Source organism: Hyperolius riggenbachi, chromosome 3, assembly GCF_040937935.1.
Source record: "Hyperolius riggenbachi isolate aHypRig1 chromosome 3, aHypRig1.pri, whole genome shotgun sequence".
NCBI lineage: Eukaryota > Metazoa > Chordata > Amphibia > Anura > Hyperoliidae > Hyperolius > Hyperolius riggenbachi.
Window position 1 is genome coordinate 416,424,401 of NC_090648.1, and position 18,447 is coordinate 416,442,847.

Genomic DNA, 18,447 nt, shown 5'->3' on the forward strand with positions numbered 1-18,447 from the left:
GAAATGTTGTTTGAGCAAGGCCTTTGGTGGCTTTAATGCAGCAGGAAATGTTTTGTGACTCAATGTAGCCGTGCTGTATATAAAGAAGATATCCACTGACAGGTACATGTTCCTGGTGTCCACGCAGTGAGGGTGGTGCCATTTAGTCACAAGAGGAGGAGATGTTGGAGTTTATCGGTATAAACTGCATTATTTTGAGCGTGCCTTCATGGATAAGCAGTTCTGGACATGCCTGTGTCTCAGGGAATTACTTGATTGGCATGTAACTGAATAAACAGCTGAGAACATCACACCACCCCCCTCAAATCTGACATCTACTGGTGATTGAGCTGATGCCCAACTTAGGGGGTAGCCCCAGGATCTGACTTCAAAAGATGGTCTACCACACTAGGTTTGGAGATATTACAAAACCCTTTTAATCTGGTGTTCATGATGGCTTTCCACAGATGAACTATTCAACTGATGTTGGGAATACACAATGAGATTTTTCAGCAGATTTACTGTGATCGTTTTTCTGATTTTTTATCGATTTCCATTTACTTCAATGAGAAATGGATCAGAAAAAAGCCTATCGAAAACCAGATAAGACCTGTCGGAAATTATCTATAGAGCCATCTGCCAAAAAATCTCATGGTGTATTCCCAGCATAACATTCACCCCAACTGCTAAGTGCATAGACACTGGCTGTATGCCATGGAGGAGGAGTATTCACCCGATATATCTAGAGGAACTACTTTGGAAGCTCTTGTTTTACAAGGATGTATGACATGGATGGAGATGGGCACGGGCCTGTGTGAGTGATGAGATTGAGTAGATTGGATGCCTCATTTGTGTTTTTTACATTCCCTTAGCTAGCATTTAAAGATTTCATATGCCATAACTTGTACATGTATATGTTACGGTCAGAACCCGAAGTCTGACCACTTCGGGATCTGTCCGGCCAAAACGCGACATGGCCGTGCCCCTGCAGCCAATGTTAGAAATGAAAGGATTCCCGTAAGTTTCATGTATTTTCTGGCCATCTCGCTGCGGCCAAACGTATCAAAAGTGAGTTAATTGAATTAAATTAAATTAAGCCGCCGGCAACGTAACAGATGAAGCCGCCGGCTTCGGGTCTGCCTCTTCTCCTCCCCCTGCCTCTCTCCTACAGAACACTGACAGCCGGGGGACACGTGTGTCCCCGAGTCGTTCGTCGCAAGAAACAAGCAGAGTGGGGAGACTGCAGACATTGCTTCTGCCAGCACCCGTTCTGCAAGAACAATTGGCAGGATTCCCTACCGCGACGAATGACTCTCAGGGCTGCCAGTGTTCAGGATAGAGGCAGGGGGAAGAGAAGAGGCAGAGCCGAAGCCGGCGGCTTCATCTGTTACATTGCCGCCGGCTTAATTTAATTAACTTACTTTTGATACACTTGGTCGCAGCAATACATGAAACTTACGGGAATCATTTCATTTCTAACATTAGCCGCAGGGGCACGGCCACGTCGCGTTTTGGCCAGCCAGTTCCCGAAGTGGCCAGACTTCGGTTCTGGCCGTAACATATATATTTGTAAACAAACGTACCTTTTTTAATGAGATCAAGTGGTCCGTCATTAATAAACAAGTAAGAAAAGCTAGAGTACATCCTACAATAAATAGTTTAAGTTGACTAACATGCTGTTCAGGAGTTCTCCAAAGTCTGCATACTGGTAGTTGGTGATTGGACATTGGAAAAAAACTGTCCCAACTGCCATCATTACTTCCTGCTGTAGCTCACGCCTACTTCTCTTCCTTCCCTTCCCTCTAGGTTGAAGACAGGTCAGATGCATATTTGCATGTGGATCATTTTGGATGACCAATATTTACAAAGTGGAATGGACCTAAGTGGTCAGGTTTTTTTTTAATTATCTAAAAGTAAAAGAAATAATTTCAAAACTCATTTGTTTACGTTCCTTTTGTCTAATATTACACCTTGTAAAAATCTTCTTTGTGATAAAGGTACAATAATAAAAAGGACTAAGGAGGGGGTTAATTCTTTTCTCATCATTGGGGTCTTCAAAGAATCACTGTCCTGCATTTTCCTATGTATGTTCAGTTACATCACTGAAGCTTAGGCCAAAGCATTTCAATCTCTTGGGAGAAGCACAAAGAAGCTTTTGTACTTATCCAGTGCATGCTTCTAATACCACACATAGCAGATGATGAAAACAGTTATTACCAGTAACAACTTAAATAAGTGCAAAGTGTGCACCATCACTTCTACTACTCTCTGTTATTGTTATTTTAGTGGTATTTCTATTCATCGCTTAATCTATCACTTTTCTCCAAATTCTGCAAATGTATATTTCTGCAATTTTAAAATAAAAATTAAATTAAATGGAACAACACTGGTCTGCTGTGCTCTTATCTTTTTTACATCTCCTGCCATTATACCCGCGTGGGTGCCCCTTTGCTCAGGACCAAATGTTGCAATTGCTCCCCCATTGTTGACATATTTTTGAGCTTTATTTAAAGTTTTTTTGTGCACAGCATTGACAATTCTGAGGGGGTCTTTGATTAATTGACCCAGTGTAAAACGTTTGTGATTTGCTCAATTACCTCTTATGCAATTTGATATTTTCATTACGTTCATTTTTGGAATAGTTATTAAGTAGTTTATGGTTTGCGTTTGTTGTGTGGTTGTTTTATTTGTGAATGTGAGGCGGGCCGCTCTGCTGACGGGGGCGGGATGTGATTGGCTGGAGGCTGTGCGGAAGAACGTGGTGGTTTGCAATTGCTTCCCCCCTTTTGAACGCACATGCCGTTTCCGCCCTGATTGGGCGGCTGATTGGCCGCCGTAGACCATTAGTACGCATGTTGTTGCGTCTATGGGCACACCTTCTGATGACGCTAGAAGCCAGTGAAACATGTTAAGGCCATGCTCCTCATGAGACGTTGTCCCGCCACACTGACCTCATGGCCACCTGCACCCTAGCTGTTGCCACACCTCACAGACCACCTTTACCCACACAAACTTAGGCCAATGGAGTCTCAGGCCAAGTGGACAGCGAGCTGCTCAAGTCCAACCGCTGAACATTCAGCCATCGGCACTGGGTGAGACATACAGACTGTTATCTCCACGTCTCCTCTGCCTATCTTTGCCACGAGGTGTTTGCGAATCAGCCCCCTTTCAGGGCCATACCATCTCAGCTGCCATCATAGATTCACACACCTGAGACATTGTCCCTGTATACATTCTGCTGAACACACCACCTGTACTTGAATACCAGGATCAGTAATTCCAGAAGGATTGCGGTATGGTGAGATCCCCATCTGTGATTACCTGTTTATGTGGAACTCTACATGCTTTACTGTTGCCATTTACTTATAAGCATTGCCTGCTAAAATTGTGCTGCTGTTTGACTACCTGCTGGCTTTTTTCTGCTTAAGTGGAACTCTACACTTTCTATCACTGCTACTTGCTTGGAAGTGTTGACTGCTGGAACCATATACTTTTGTTTGGCTACTTGCTGGTTTCTTGCTTCAACCTATCAGCTGTTCATTGTGGGAATCCCAACTCTTTAATGAACCGTGTTAGTGTGAAGAATCAGCACAAACTGTGCTCTGTTTTTCTATTATTAGCAGTTACTGGACAGTACAAACAGTGTTATAGGTTGTGAGGGTGCGAAAGTGTGAAACGTGAGTGTTTGTGTGGCGGGATGGCCATCTCATGTTTAAAAAAAATAAATAAAAAATTAATATGTACATTTATATACTTTTTGCCTAATAAATACTTTTTGATATTTTTGAATCCAGTTGGACATTAGCATTCATTGGGATACCTGTAGTCATAATTTCTTCTTCCTCTTCGCATAAATTAAATGGAATATGGTACCTTTGTTGACTTCAGTTTTACAAATGCTACCTGCTTGGCTGGCCTTCTACTATTAATATCTTTGGAATCAATGCAGATCAGGTGTTTTGAATGCTGACTGCATGACTGGCCCAGGTGTATGATTCAGACAATACGGAAGCCAGATAACTGGCACTTATAAATGTGAATGAAGATGGGAGCCTTCACATTCCTCTCACTGCTTTCCTTTAAGCTGCACTAATACTTAAGTGTGATTAAACGGTCTTAAAATGAGACTACACTCAGCATTCCAATATACCTGTGTCACTGAGTTTAAATCGGTTTTAAAATAGTGGCACATGGCATATTGTTTGCACTAAGAAATGACTCATCATCTGTAAACCTTGGTGTGTGTTGGTAAAACCTGCCGAAGGATTATAAACTGTGCTAAGAGTGGAAATAGGGATGGTCAATGAAATGCAGATAATTCTGAACTTGCCAAAGTTTAATGCAAATTTGTGCAGCACCTGCTGTATTTGAATTTCCATTTCCAAGCCAGAGAAATTTACATGGCAGAGGCATAAAAGGTTAGCTTAAAACAATGTGCGCGCTGTGTTTACCTCTGTATTGTCAGTCTCGGCTCTCCCCCCGCCTCCTGCATAGCTCCGGTCCCTGCCCGCGTCCTTCCCTCCAATCAGTGGGGAGGGAAGGGGGGGGGCGGGGGGGGGACCGGAGCTATGCAGGAGGCGGGGGGGAGCAGCAGACTGACAGTACAGAGGTAAACACAGCCCGCAGTGACATGCTGCGTGTCGGCAGCGCGGCTGTGATTTATAGGTGATCGCAGAGCGCAAGGGGGGGGGGCTTAGGGGGGATCTGGATAGCAACAGAGGCTGGGCTGTATAGGCAGACCCAGCCTCTGTATGTGGATTTCATTGTCAGAACCCCACCTCGGGTTCACTTTAAGAAGCCTGAATTTACCTAATTTATCATCTGACGCATATATTTTGGGTTTGTATACCACAAGTGACCACAAAGTCTTGCGTCACAAATAGCAGACCAGGCAGTCTAGCTTAAAGGGAACCTGAAGCGCGTAAAATTATTTAAAATAAACACATGACGTAGCTGCAAATGAATATTACATACTTACCTCACCTTCAGTTCTTTTCAGAAGCTCACCATTTTCTTCTTACAGTGATCCCTTTCAGTTCTGACAATATTTTTGTCAGAGCTGAAATATACCAGTTGCTGTCAGTTATATATCAGCAGCTGTCAGTTACAACTGAATATACAAGGTAATGTCCATGTTTCCCTATGGCTCAAGTGGGTGATATTACAGTTTAACAGTGTGCTGACCAGGAAGCTGTTATGGGGTAATGGCCAATTTTAAAATGGAGGACAGAGAATTCCATTAATCACAGTGGACAAATGGGATGCAGGAGAGGAGAAAGAGAGTGAGGAGTAGACTACACAGGAGGTAAGTATGACCTGTGTAAGGTTATTTTGACTTTTTCTTTTCAGTTCAGGTTATCTTTAAGTTTTGCAGCAAAATATCTAATGACTAATCACAAGATTTGCATCTTAAATGATTTTAAAAATAGTTCACGGGATCACATACTACGGCTGCTTACAAAAAATAAATATATTCCAGGGCAGTGGGAAGGATCAAGACAATGTAGCACATTATGCTGGGAGAAAGATCCCAGTGTCATTATTTCCTGCAGTAAAAAAAAAAAAAAAAAAAAAAAAGATGGTTATCTACTTCTTTCTAGTTTCCAAATCTGCCCCCAAATCTGGTGGATACCTACTACTAAGGTGGAACACAGGACTATGTATTAAATGTATAAAATAAGTTATTAACCCAAAGTGCTGACAAAATATGCAACCCACTATGGAGAGAAAAGGACTCCAGGGTGTATAACCGGAGCTGGAGTGAGTGATTAAGATAATCAGATAATCAGATAATGAATAGATCTATGAAAGCAGCACAAGCACCAGCCACTGATTTAGCATACTAGCACATCAGTAAAGAAAATTACACCCAGAATTCCTAAGGACACATACAAAATGATAAAAGATGGGAGATGTTGGTCCATAAGGTATTTATTTCCCATTTCTTTACAGTATTAGTCAACAATTCTATGCAAAAATCTCCTAAAACAATTCTGTTAAAACAGTTAACATTCCTGCAAGAGGAACTTTCCTTTATGTAGCCATCAACGCAAATCAAAAGTCTTCAGCTACACTTTTGAAGCATCCACAAAGATAAAAAGCTCCGAACTTCCTCGCATACATGCCAACACAACCTTAAAAAGGGACATTCGCCAAACATATGCAATACGTATTCATACCAGTTTTTTCCTGCAATCTAGCCATTTTACCTTGCGCATTTCATATGACTGAAGTGGAAGACCGCTTTAGTTTTAGATAATGGGGGAAAGGTTAGCTTATCTAAAAAAAACATTTTTTTCTTTTACTTACCACATGCATAGAAACTGTACAATTTTCTTTTTACACGAGTTACAGTATAGCTATCTTTTCACAGTCATAAGACCAATAAATGATGCTATAGGATGTGAATACTAGTATGAATCATTTTTAGATAATTCAATGAAAATGCTTTTGTTATACTTTTATGCTCTCATTCTACTCCATATCATTGCTTAGGGCTTTTATGCACACTATGGGCTTGATTCAGTAAACCGTGATAACTCATATCACGGCCACGCTAGCGTTTTCGCGCGCAATCGCGAATTTATGCGCGAAAACGCTAGTGCGGCCATGATATGAGTTATCACGGTTTAGTGAATCAAGCTCTATGTGCAGTATAGTCATCTATGATAACCACAACATGGTGTCTTCACAGATACCTCCAAGGACAATCTGCATGGACATGTCTTCATTCACACGTCATGTCCGCATTATCGCATCGTAGGGCGCATTTTATGGATGCTAACACTCTCACCATGTAGCAGTACACTCCCAGGTTTAAATCCAAGACAGGATATAATGCGTATGACGTGTTCTCATTGGATTTGCCTAGAGTGTATTCTGTTCCAATTTTATTTTACATGTAAAACAAAACTCATAAAATGTATGCTAGAAAAAAAAAAAAGCAGATAGTGTGACACTCCTCTAAAGTAAACAACAGCGAAACAAGTACTCATGGCAACATGCAGGGCTGTGGAGTCGGTCCAAAAATCCACCGACTCCGACTCCTCAGTTTAGGATTCCACCGACTCCGACTCCACGACTCCGACTCCTCTAATTTGCATATTACAATTTTGTTGATTAAAAGTATGTAACATGAAATTCGTCTCTTAACTGCCAACGCTTAGGAATTTTACAAGACAACTGAAGTGAGAAGGATATGTAGACTACTATATTTATTCCCTTTAGACTAAAACTAGTCCTTGGTAAGAGTACTTGTAAAAGGTACAACCGGAACAAAGAACATCTATCAAGTGTGGGTGCATGTAAGAATGTGAGGAGATTGTAAACAGACAACACCTCTGTGTTCAATGTGCACAGCATTCTCAGTGGATTCCCTGCAGCTCTGTGGGGAGTGCATATGTAGAGTATAGTACTACTGTGTAACAAAGTAAACCTGAGACAGATGAAATTAAAGTTTTATACATACCTGGGGCTTCCTCCAGCCGTCTTCAGGATAATCAGTCCCTCGTTGTCCTCCTCCACCACCTGGATCTTCTGCTATGAGTCCAGGTACTTGAGCCAGTCAAGCGTAGTGTGCATGCACACACTCCGCCGCCAGGAGCATACTACACCTGTGCAGCACTATTGCGCAGGTGCAGAACGCTCCTGGCTGGAGGAGCGGCACGTGGCTGGACTGCGCTGACTGGCTGAATTACCAGGACTCATAGCAGAAGATCCGGGTGGTGGAGGACAGTGAGGGACTGATTAGCCTGAAGGGGGCTGGAGGAAGCCCCAGGTATGTATAAAACTTTACTTTTCATCCGTCTAAGTTACCCTTTAATTTGTAATCACCAAACCAAATTTTAATAACATATCAAATTATTTTATTTCATCAGCAAAGGTAGTGCATACATTTGCATAAATCAGCATCAATGCAGAATTATTTCCATCTCGTTGACCATCTCTATTAGTGGCACAGCTACACATCAGGCTTTATTCTTACAGCATAGATGTTATTTAGTATATATAAGAGATTCCTGTGTAGACATCATATATACAGTCACAATCTGACCCTAAAAATAAGGGGACTGCTTTATTGAAGCAGCACAAGTAACTAATTTTGATTGGTTTATTTCATTTTTGTGGACTAAGCACAGCTATTACTGTATATATACTGTATATATGCATTATTTTTAATGACTATTATCTGAGAAATAGAACATTTTATCATATTTTCTATTTTAATTACAGTTACAAATTCATTAGGAGTCGGAGTCGGAGTCGGTGCATTTTTTCCCGACTCCGACTCCAGGCACCCAAAATTGCCCGACTCCACGACTCCGACTCCACAGCCCTGGCAATATGTACTCTCACCACGGTGTCTGGTTGTGTCCTGGCAAAGGCTCCCAGATGTGTGCTCTGTAGACAATGCGGGAAGAAAGAGCCAAATTCTGGAATCCTCAAGAAGAAAGGAAAATACGTGCACCTTCCATCCAAGCAAATAGCTGTTTTGTTGCTGCCAATAGCCAAATTACATCGTTGCAGAATCCATACCTCTTAACACTTATTACAGTGTAAGAAGCTGCTAGTCACCGTGGGAGTGGAGGTGGGTGGTGGGCGACAAGGCAGGAGCGGGCAACGGCCATTTCGTGTCTGCAAGGATGCTTGGTCATGCTGTGTTCCACTAAGAACCATAACCAACGACATCTGGCCATTGATGGGAACAAGCCCCACCCTTTCCGGTTACACTGTGTCCTGAGTGCAATTGGAGCGCAGCACTGGGATGTGCGGGACACTCAGGCTACAGAGGGGCATAATAGAAAGTTGGCTGCTACCATGGTAGCAAAATACACACCAGGGCAGCAGACAAATAACTCATTGGCACAGAACATCAAAGTGTGCAGAGCAAATCACCGGAATCGCCTGTGCATGCCGTCGTTGCTCCTGAGATAGATTCCAAAACTCTCAAAAACATTATTATGTAGAGAATGCAATGGTTTAATTATTCCAGTATAACCACCTACCTATAAAAGAAATGGTCACATAAGCATCAAGTCCCAAGGGACCCATCGCCTTAGTTTTTAAAATCAATCTCCCTTCTCAATAGCAAATTGTCTCTGTCCTCTTCTTGGAGGTTTCACCTTCTCCAGGCATGCATATCTAACTGATCTACCCAAGGATTTGTGTGCCTCCTTCATCCTATGCTCCTGCCCTTCAACTCTGCTTTTATTTTTGGGGACCAAGAGTTCCCTCCTATTTTGAATCATCGCTTTTTGCCTAGCTTTCTGGAATCTAATAGGATTGTATACTCTTATGGAATTCTCGTATCCTCTTTAACAAAAGCGGTCATTAAGTTCTTGGGCTTGTCTACAAAAATCATGATTGGTAGAGTTGTTCTTTTTTAATCTCAAATATTGTCCATATGGTATAGCATCCACTACATGCTTTGGGTGAAAGCTCCGTGCATGCAGCACTGAATTAGTCACTGTGTTCTTTCTATACCCTTGAGTCGTGAGGATATCTCCTTTTATCATCAATTTCAGGTCCAAGAAAGTTACTTAAGTATTATGGCTTTCCAAGGTAAATTGCATATAGTTACCTCATTTGCATTTAAATAGTCTATAAACGCTTCAAATTGGTCGTCCGACCCAGGCCACACCACCAGGACCTCGTCCATGTACCTCGACCATTGTCTGACATGCCCCCTGAAAGGATTGAGGTCGGAGAGCACGGCAGACTCCTCCCAAAAATATATTCCCTAACTGATTACCCAATTTCTCATTTCCTCACTTAATTTAAGGTCTGGCTACAGCTGGCACCCGAATTATGCCATTTTTATTGTAAATTACATAGTGAGATGCTATAGCCAGAATAAACATTATGGCGGGACCCAAATCCTTAGTGCGGCGACTCCTGCCCGGAGTACCACATTGTTCAGGGTGGTTGAGGTTTATGAAATACCTGGGTAACTATTTCAAACACCAGTACAAGTAGACAGAACAGCTTGTGTGACACCATGATTATGAGTAAAGTACAAAGATTTTTGATTCGTACCACTCCTTGTAAAACATCACATTATCTAAAGTTAGGTCGCACATAAATGCTGTATGGCAGCTACAGGTCACCGTTTTGGGCAATTGTACTTTTAGAAGCCGCCCAGAAAGTCACTTGCTGGGCAGCTCATAAAAGGCAATTCGCCTGAAACAGAAGGCTGTACCTGCCATACAGCATTTATGTGCGACGTAACTTTTGATAATAAATGTGGTTTGAGTGGTGCTGATCGAAAACTAATTTACTGTAATGCGAGTCCCACTGGTACACAGGACCCTGCACAATCCTTTCTGGTTACGCGAGTGGTGTTCTACCCTCTCTACTGAAAGTACACAGATCTGCGCTGTAAGATGTAAAACAATGGCCACCAAACTATTCAATGCAATTTATAAAGTAGCTGGATTGGCAGCAATTATGTTCAACAAGTTACCCAAAAATAAAGCCATGACAAATCAGTTCAGTTCTTTTACAAAGGGCTTGACGGAGGCACAAGCCAGTCTCATCTGGTGTAGATTGCTTTTCCTTTGAACTGCGTTTTTTACTGTGATTTCACAGAAGCGTTATCTTCCTTAAGCCAAGTATTGCTCGGCTGTTCTACAAAGATCTCAAAAGATGTCAATTCCTGCATCTGGTATTTCCTGTACTAATGCTACAGTACAGGAAATTCTGGAAGGCGGCGCAGACCTCTTATAAGTGCTGTGCATAGAAAGACTGCAATCTGCTGCAGATGGATTATAAAATGGACTTCATTTAAAAACCCAAAATGAAGAGCTGACCTGCATGAATCTTCTGGAATTATCCATGCCAAACACAAAATAGACAATGTCACAGTGCTTCTATGTGGAGGAATACAAAGATCAACTGTTGCTGTATTGGATAAGGAGTAACACACAAATTCAGTTCATTTTGTTTATTTTGGAATCTACAATTTAAGTGCACTTTCCCCACTTCCCTAAGGGGTTTTGCCCCTTCTTTACCAAAGCAACTTTCACATTTCAGCGCTCCTTCCATTCATTTGCCAATAATTGCATCACTACTAATCACATCAAAACGATATCTATCTTGTTTTTTTTCGTCACCAATTAGGCTTTCTTTGGGTGGTACATTTTGCTAAGAATTATTTTATTCTTAATGCATTTTATCGGGAAAATTAAGAAAAAATGATTGCAAAGTTTAAAATATTTCCCTAGTACAATGTATGGCGTCAATATTTTATTTGGAAACAAAGGTGATTTTTCCAGTTTTGCGTCCATCACTAATTACAAGTTTGTATTTTCAAAATTAACGGTAATCTTGACATACATATTAAAAAAAGTTCAGTCTCTAAGGTAACGATTTGGGTAACTATGGAGGAATGTGGGAGGTAAGGAGTTAATATTAAAGTAATGTATGTGTATTTTATTTAAAAAAAAAAAAAATGTATGTAGGTGTAATTTTACTATTTGGCCACAAGATGTCCTCCCACATTACTTTCCCATGCGTACACGCAAACAGGAAGTAATGCGTGGATGTGTTACTTCCTTAGTTACAATGACTACAGGCATCTCATTGATGCCAGCGATCACTGACACAGGGACTACGTTCCCATTCACGGATCTCCCCTTTAACGGGCAGTAACGAGTACCCGCGCGGATGTGAGCAGTGCCCGGTCGGGGCAATGGATGCATATCTACGCCCCTGTACAGGAACTGAAGTCCTGCGGGGTGTAGATACACTGCTACAAACGGCATAAGTAGTTAACTATTTGACATTCCTGGACGTGAAACTCACGTCCAGGAAGCCATGTGCGCTCCTGCGCGTCCACGCGGCCGATCGCGCGCGTGCACGCGCACTCCCGGCCGGCGGTTTGTTAGCCAGTGAATCAGTGAATCGGGCAACGGTGCCCGATCACTGATTCCTCTCCCCCGCAGAAAAAGCGACAGCTTCTCTCGGAAGCTACGCTTTTTCTGCTTCCTATGTCGCTCTAAGCGTACGTGGTACGCTTAGAGTGACGTCACTGTAAACAACTCATGGCTGCCATCTTGTGGCCAAAAAGTAAACTACATCTAAATGTTAAATAAAAATACACATATTTACAAAAAAAAATACAATTTCAATCCCACCCTCCCAAAAATACCCACATAAAATGTTTAATTAAAAAAAACAAAAAAACATTACAATAAAAAAAAAAAAACACAAATATTTACCTAAGGGTCTAAACTTTTTAAATATCTATGTAAAGATGAAATATTTCTTTTTTTTTTTATTATAAGCTTGTAAATAGTGATGAATGCAAAACGGAAAAAATGCACTTTTATTTCCAAATAAAATATTGTCGCCATACATTGTGATAGGGACATAATTTAAATGGTGTAATAACCGGGACAAATGGGCATATACAATACGTGGGTTTTAATTATGGAGGCATGTATTATTTTAAAACTATAATTGCCAAAAAGTGAGAAATAATGATTTGTTTCCGTTTTTTTCTTATTCTTCCTTTTAAAATGCATTTACAGTAAAGTGGCTCTTAGTAAAATGTACCCCCCAAAGAAAGCCTAATTGGTGGCGGAAAAAACAAGATATAGATCAGTTCATTGTGATAAGTAGTAATAAAGTTATAGGCTAATGAATGGGAGGTGAACATTGTTCGGATGCATGAAGCGAAAAACGACTGAATGCGAACTGGTTAAGCATGAAATTGTCGCCTTCTGTTTGCAACTTTGTGTTTAATGTAGTTTTTGTTTCTTTCATTATTGCAGATCTGTTGCCTCCAAATGTATATAATAGCATCACTCTGTTTCGTGCTTGCAAGTTGTTACTGTGATAAAAAGGAGTGAAATGGTGTCTATAAGTACACATGTAGCCTTAAAAACTAACAGTAGTAAACACAGGCCATTTGCATGTATACTGTACACAAGTGATTTGGTTCAAAGTTTATCTTATGTGCCTATTCACACTAAAATTTTTTCGCTTGCAATACAGGAGAAAATGTCTGGCTAAAAGCATGTACACACTTTTGATTTATATGGCCCGATGGGGATCAGGACCTGATCCCTCAGTCAACAACGCTGGGCTGAGGCTGTACAGACACTGAGTCAGATGTACAGCTGACAACACATTCTGTTGCTATGCCGGGAGTGAAGGGCTGATGGAGCAGCGCCGATATGACATCACACGGTGGGCAGGGTGAGCAACGCCAACAAAGTTATCAGCTGTAGCTTGAGCAAATGTATCCACCTCCTCAGAGTATTATTGTGTATTTAAATTCACATCTTCCACAGTGCTTTAAAGAACACACAGTCATGTCACCAACTGTCCCTCAGAGGAATTCACAAACCAGAGGAATCGCCACAATAGTCATAGTGTAATTTGCCTTTTGTAGACTAAGGGCAATTGTGGGGCAAAGCCAATTAGCGTGTTTGGTGGGATGAAACCCACGCAAACACAGGAAGAAAATACAAACGTCATGCAAATAGTGTACTGGCCCAGCTCAAACTGTGGATCTCAATGATGCAAGTCAGAAACGTTATCCACTATGCCACTGTGCTGCCAATTGCCCAATCCCTACCATATATGGTGGGAACACTACAATTATCAAGTTTGTTTCTTGAACATCTGGGAGTTTCCTATTTACTACACATGGGTCCATATGCAATTCACCTTTTCACCTGAGTTTTCTCCTAAGAGATATTTTCAAACTTGTCAATAATTTTTTTTTAAACCATCAAGAAAAAAAATACTCAGAATAAAGGGTACTTTTGAACCTACTTTTTGATACTTTTTTCATTGCAAAGTGCTAAAATGTTATTTTAAATCGAAGATGAAAATTTTCCTCATAGGAGAAAACTCAGGTGAAAAAGTGAATTGCATATGGGCAATGGTCACTTGTTTTTATATATTTACTTTAACTGGGATGTTATGTCTGTACAGTATGTTGTGTTATAAATACTGAAAAGTATTGATTTTAAATGTGTTTGTTAGTCCAGCTTGCAGCTAAGACAAATCTTTACTCTCCCAGTGTTTTGCCCAGGCTCTTTTAGCCTGGTGCTCCACCCGGCTAGTTTTGGTGAGCACCCGGCTATCATCAGTTCACCTCCTCCTCTGTTGTAAGCAGAGTTGTGCAGAAAACCTCCGGCCTTCCATTCTCTCATCGCGCCCCACCAGCCTATTTTTTCATTCCACCCGGCTGGAAAAAAATTTCTGGGGAGAACACTGCTGTCCTCCTACAAAGACTTATTTTTAGGACACAGCCCCACCTATAGCAATTAAACAAAAATTCAGAGAATCACCTCAAAAGTTTGGAGCCAGCTTACAATTGATAAAGAGCCTTGGCTACCTAGAACACGGTAATTGAGCTGTGAGGCTGGCCTGTGCACATTATGGGGTGTATGCACTAATCTGTGCTAAAGAAGAACTGAAATCAAGAATTGAAATTCATCCCAATCAGAAGCCGATATCACCTTTCCACGAGAAAGCTTTACCTTTTCTCAAACTGATGAACGGGGGCCTCTGTACGGCTGATATTGTGGTGAAACCCTTCCAACAGTGTGATGTCAGCACCTAGGTACTGACATCACACAGTGGGAGCCTTGTTGCATTGTGGGAAATAACAGCTGTTTCCAACTGCCAAGCAACCAGTATCTCCTTCCAGAGACATCACCTGCCAGCAGTAAAGATGTCACCACATGATAAATGTCAGAATGTAAATCAGAAAGGGGAAAGATTTTACAATGCACAAACACTGACGAAATAATTTTTGTAAAAATAAGCACTTTTTTGCATTACCTTATTTTCACTGCAGTTCCTCTTTAACCACTTGAGGACCGCAGTGTTAAACCCCCCTAAAGACCTGGCCTTTTTTTCACAAAATGGGCCACTGCAGATTTAAGGCCTCATTGCAGGGCCTCCCTCCCTTTTTCTCCCCAGTCCCCACCAACAGAGCTCTCTGTTGGTGGAGTCTGATCGCTCCCCCATTTTTTTTTTTTTTTATAAATATGTATGTTATATTTTTAAATAAAATTGTGTCTTTATTTTCCCAATGGCCCCGCCCTCCCTCCGCCAGCCAGCCTATCACTGTGATTGGCTGTCACAGGCTTCAGCCTAGAACAGCGGATCAGCCCTGAGCCTCTAAAGGGGACAGCCGTGTCACACGGCTGTCCCCAGTACAGCTCTGTCTTAGATCGCAGCGCTGTACGGGGTAAGTAGTCGGGAGACTGGAGGCGGAGTGATCTCTTGCAAAAGCCAGCCCCAGGACTTGATGCCAATTGGTGTTAGGCGGTCCTGGGGCTGCCGATGCGGTCACGCCCATTGGCGTGACGGGGTCTTTAGGTAGTTAAAGTACACATCTGAGCTATAAAAAAAAGTGAAATTACTTACCCGGGGCTTCCTCCAGCCCCTAGCAGCTGTTCCGTCCCACGCCCAGCTTCACTCTATGCCGCTGGCTCTCAAACCAGAGGGTGCCTCATCAGACCGTCCTCTACTGGCTGCGCAGTACACTACGACCACGTGGATCTAATTGACAAACGCTCGCGCATGCGCAGTAGAGGATGACCTCGCGGGCGGTCGACCTTAGCACCGGGAGACAACGGCTGAGAGTGGAGCTGCGGCGCGGGACAGATCAGCTGCTAGGGGCTGGAGGAAGCCCCGGGTAAGTAGATTTTTTTGCCAGCTTGGACCTTCCCTTTAATCAGAATAACTTTGGTAAAGTCTTATTGCATGAGAGTAAAGCAGAATGCAATACATTACATGCAATGCATTACGTTCTACTCATCGCGCGGTAAGACATTACACGTTATTCTGCTAACCACAGTTTAGTGAATCTACCCTTTTCACTCATAAGATCAGATGTACAGAATTGTATCAACAAGAGCCATAATGTGCCTGTAGCCACACCCTACAAGTGACAGCTAACATGTTGAGGTATCTTGTCCACACATCACTTTACATACACTTGATAATAAATGAGGTAAAGAGGCTGCCACCTTTACCTTCTTAAAATTTCCTTTTTTTGTGTCTTTGCCTCCAAGACAAAAAAGTGCACAAAAAGTGAGATTTAAAAAAAAAAAAAAAAAAGAGCAGGAGATCTAAATACAGTTTTTTTTTTTTTTTGATAAACTAAAAAGGCAGTTAAACTTGCTCTGAAGTTGTCTTGAACCCTCTAAACCTCCACAAACCTCTCTCTTTTCCCACTTCTTGCAAAGTTTCCTATTCACAAGTTTATTATACACAACTTCAAAAGAGTCATCATCAGATACACAGGTGATGAGTAACGAGTAAAGTTGAGTAAAGAGTTTACAGAAGTGAGAACACTCAGAAGTTAGATATCTAATACACTACCTCAGCTCAGAATGGAACAGGGAAAGAGTGTCAGGATCAGGCATGATGTCAATGTGTAGAATTTGGCACAGTTTTTTTTTTTTTTTTTTTTTTTTTTTTTTTACACTTGAGCCTGTGGCCTGTAATTGCCAATCGTGTTCCCTGTCCTAATACTGAACATAGCACTGAAAGCCAGGGGAAGCAAAGCTCGAGGAGTTGTGCATAGCAAAATGAGGACGCAAGTCGTCCAAATAGCATAAACAAGTAACTTGATCAAATTTCAGCCTGGATCAGACAGTCTGACAAATCTAGTTATAGGAGGATTACATTCAAGAGCTAGATCAACTTCCCGCACTGCACACACACCAACACCAATGAGAGATTTAGAAAAATGGGAAATAAACAGCTACCTGAAATTTACATGGCAACTGATCATGGCTGGAAGAAATAACAGAAAAAGTACTCTGTCCTTCATATTTAAAGAGGAACTCCAGTGAAAATAATTTAATATAAAAAGGTGCTTAATTTTTACAATAATTATGTATACATGATTTAGTCAGAGTTTGCTCATTGTAAAATCTTTCCTCTCCCAGATTCACATTCTGACATGTATTACATGGTGACATTGTTACTGTGGGCAGATTATGTAGCTGTTCTGGCTTTAACAGACAGCTATAAACAGCCATTTCCTGTGTGTGTCATTGTTACATTGTGGCAGTTTGCCCAGAGTACCGTACGGTACCAGAGCCTCTTGTGGGAGGGGTTTCAGCACAAAATCAGTCATACAGCGCCCCCTGATGGTCTGTTTGTGAAAATCATTATATTTTTCATGTAAAAGTGGGTATCAGCTACTGATTGGGATAAAGTTCAATTCTTGGTCGGAGTTTCTCTTCAAAGTATGTGCAGGTTGGTATTCAGTGCAATTATCCTAGCACCGGATGGTTAGGATACGCAATTCTGGGGCTAAATTGGTAGCTTCTGACATCTTAAAACTGTACAACTTACTACTCTTCTCACTACTCTATCCACTCTAAACCCTTCCCACCCAATAGTCTGGGGTCCGCATATTTGCATGGAAGCAAAGTTAGCAAAATACATCATTCCATTAGTGATCAAATAATGGGCTGTGCTAGAAACTATATACTCTCATTTACTCTACTTTACAAATTATTATTACCGTATTTAATTTCTATAGCACTGACATCTTCCGCAACGCTGTACAGAGTAAAGCAAATCACATATTTGCAAAACTGAACTGTAAACTTGGCAGTGATCAATTTACTGCAATATTTTTTTGTCAAATGTGGCTATTTTATTTAAGATTGGAGCAAAAAAAGTGTCTGGGTAGCCAAGGTGCAGAGTGTGTCTTTAGGCGCTCAAAGCTCTGCACCTTGGCTACCCAGACACGGCTTTATTTAATCTGAGGAAGCGGACTGTGCTTCACGAAACGGGTTATCATTTTTGTGTCTGATTCTCCCTCCCAGTGATATTGTTTACAGCCCTCTAGCTATTAGATGTCAATTGTTTGTTTTTTGTAGCCAAACAATCGTTTTTTTCTGGAATGCGACCCACACATTTAAAGACAAAGAACCCGTGTGGGGACGGGATTTCCTCACTGGTTTTTATACTGTGGTTACTGGTCTTGCAACCTACCTTTGTAAATACCTCATCGCTTTGTATTTATCCAGAACTTGACATTTATATACTACACCATAAGGGGCCCCTGGTCTCTCTCTGTGTTTTTCCTGTATCCGTAGGAAGTCTTGGGACTCCTCTGGACTGCACACCTCCCCACATCCTTACTACTTGTTTACCAGATAAAAATAAAGAATTGATTTTTGATTTTGTGTCCGACAGTTACTCTTTAATGCCAGGTGGACAGAATTGCTTTTTTCTGTAGCAATAGTTCTTATCTTTAGAAAAGGACAGTGAGGTCTGACAGAAAATTGTACAAAAACTAAACAAAGGTCTTGTTTCAGAATTCTGGATTAAATTCTTTATATGTGATAAAGTGAAAAGGACACTGAGTGCAATATAAAGTGCAAAGAGTGCAATATAAAAATAACTCCAAAAAATACAATTAAAAACCTGCAACTGCTGTCACTGTAACCTTAAAATGAAATGCTTCTCACAAATAAA

The 18,447-nt window shown here is 41.3% G+C and overlaps 1 protein-coding gene across 3 annotated transcripts in view; it reads right to left on the bottom strand.

Moving 5' to 3' along the window:
• The window catches only part of NR3C1 (nuclear receptor subfamily 3 group C member 1), a 237,102-nt gene that overhangs the window by 159,727 nt on the left and 58,928 nt on the right, over positions 1-18,447 (bottom strand). The gene's annotated exons all lie outside the window — the stretch shown is intronic.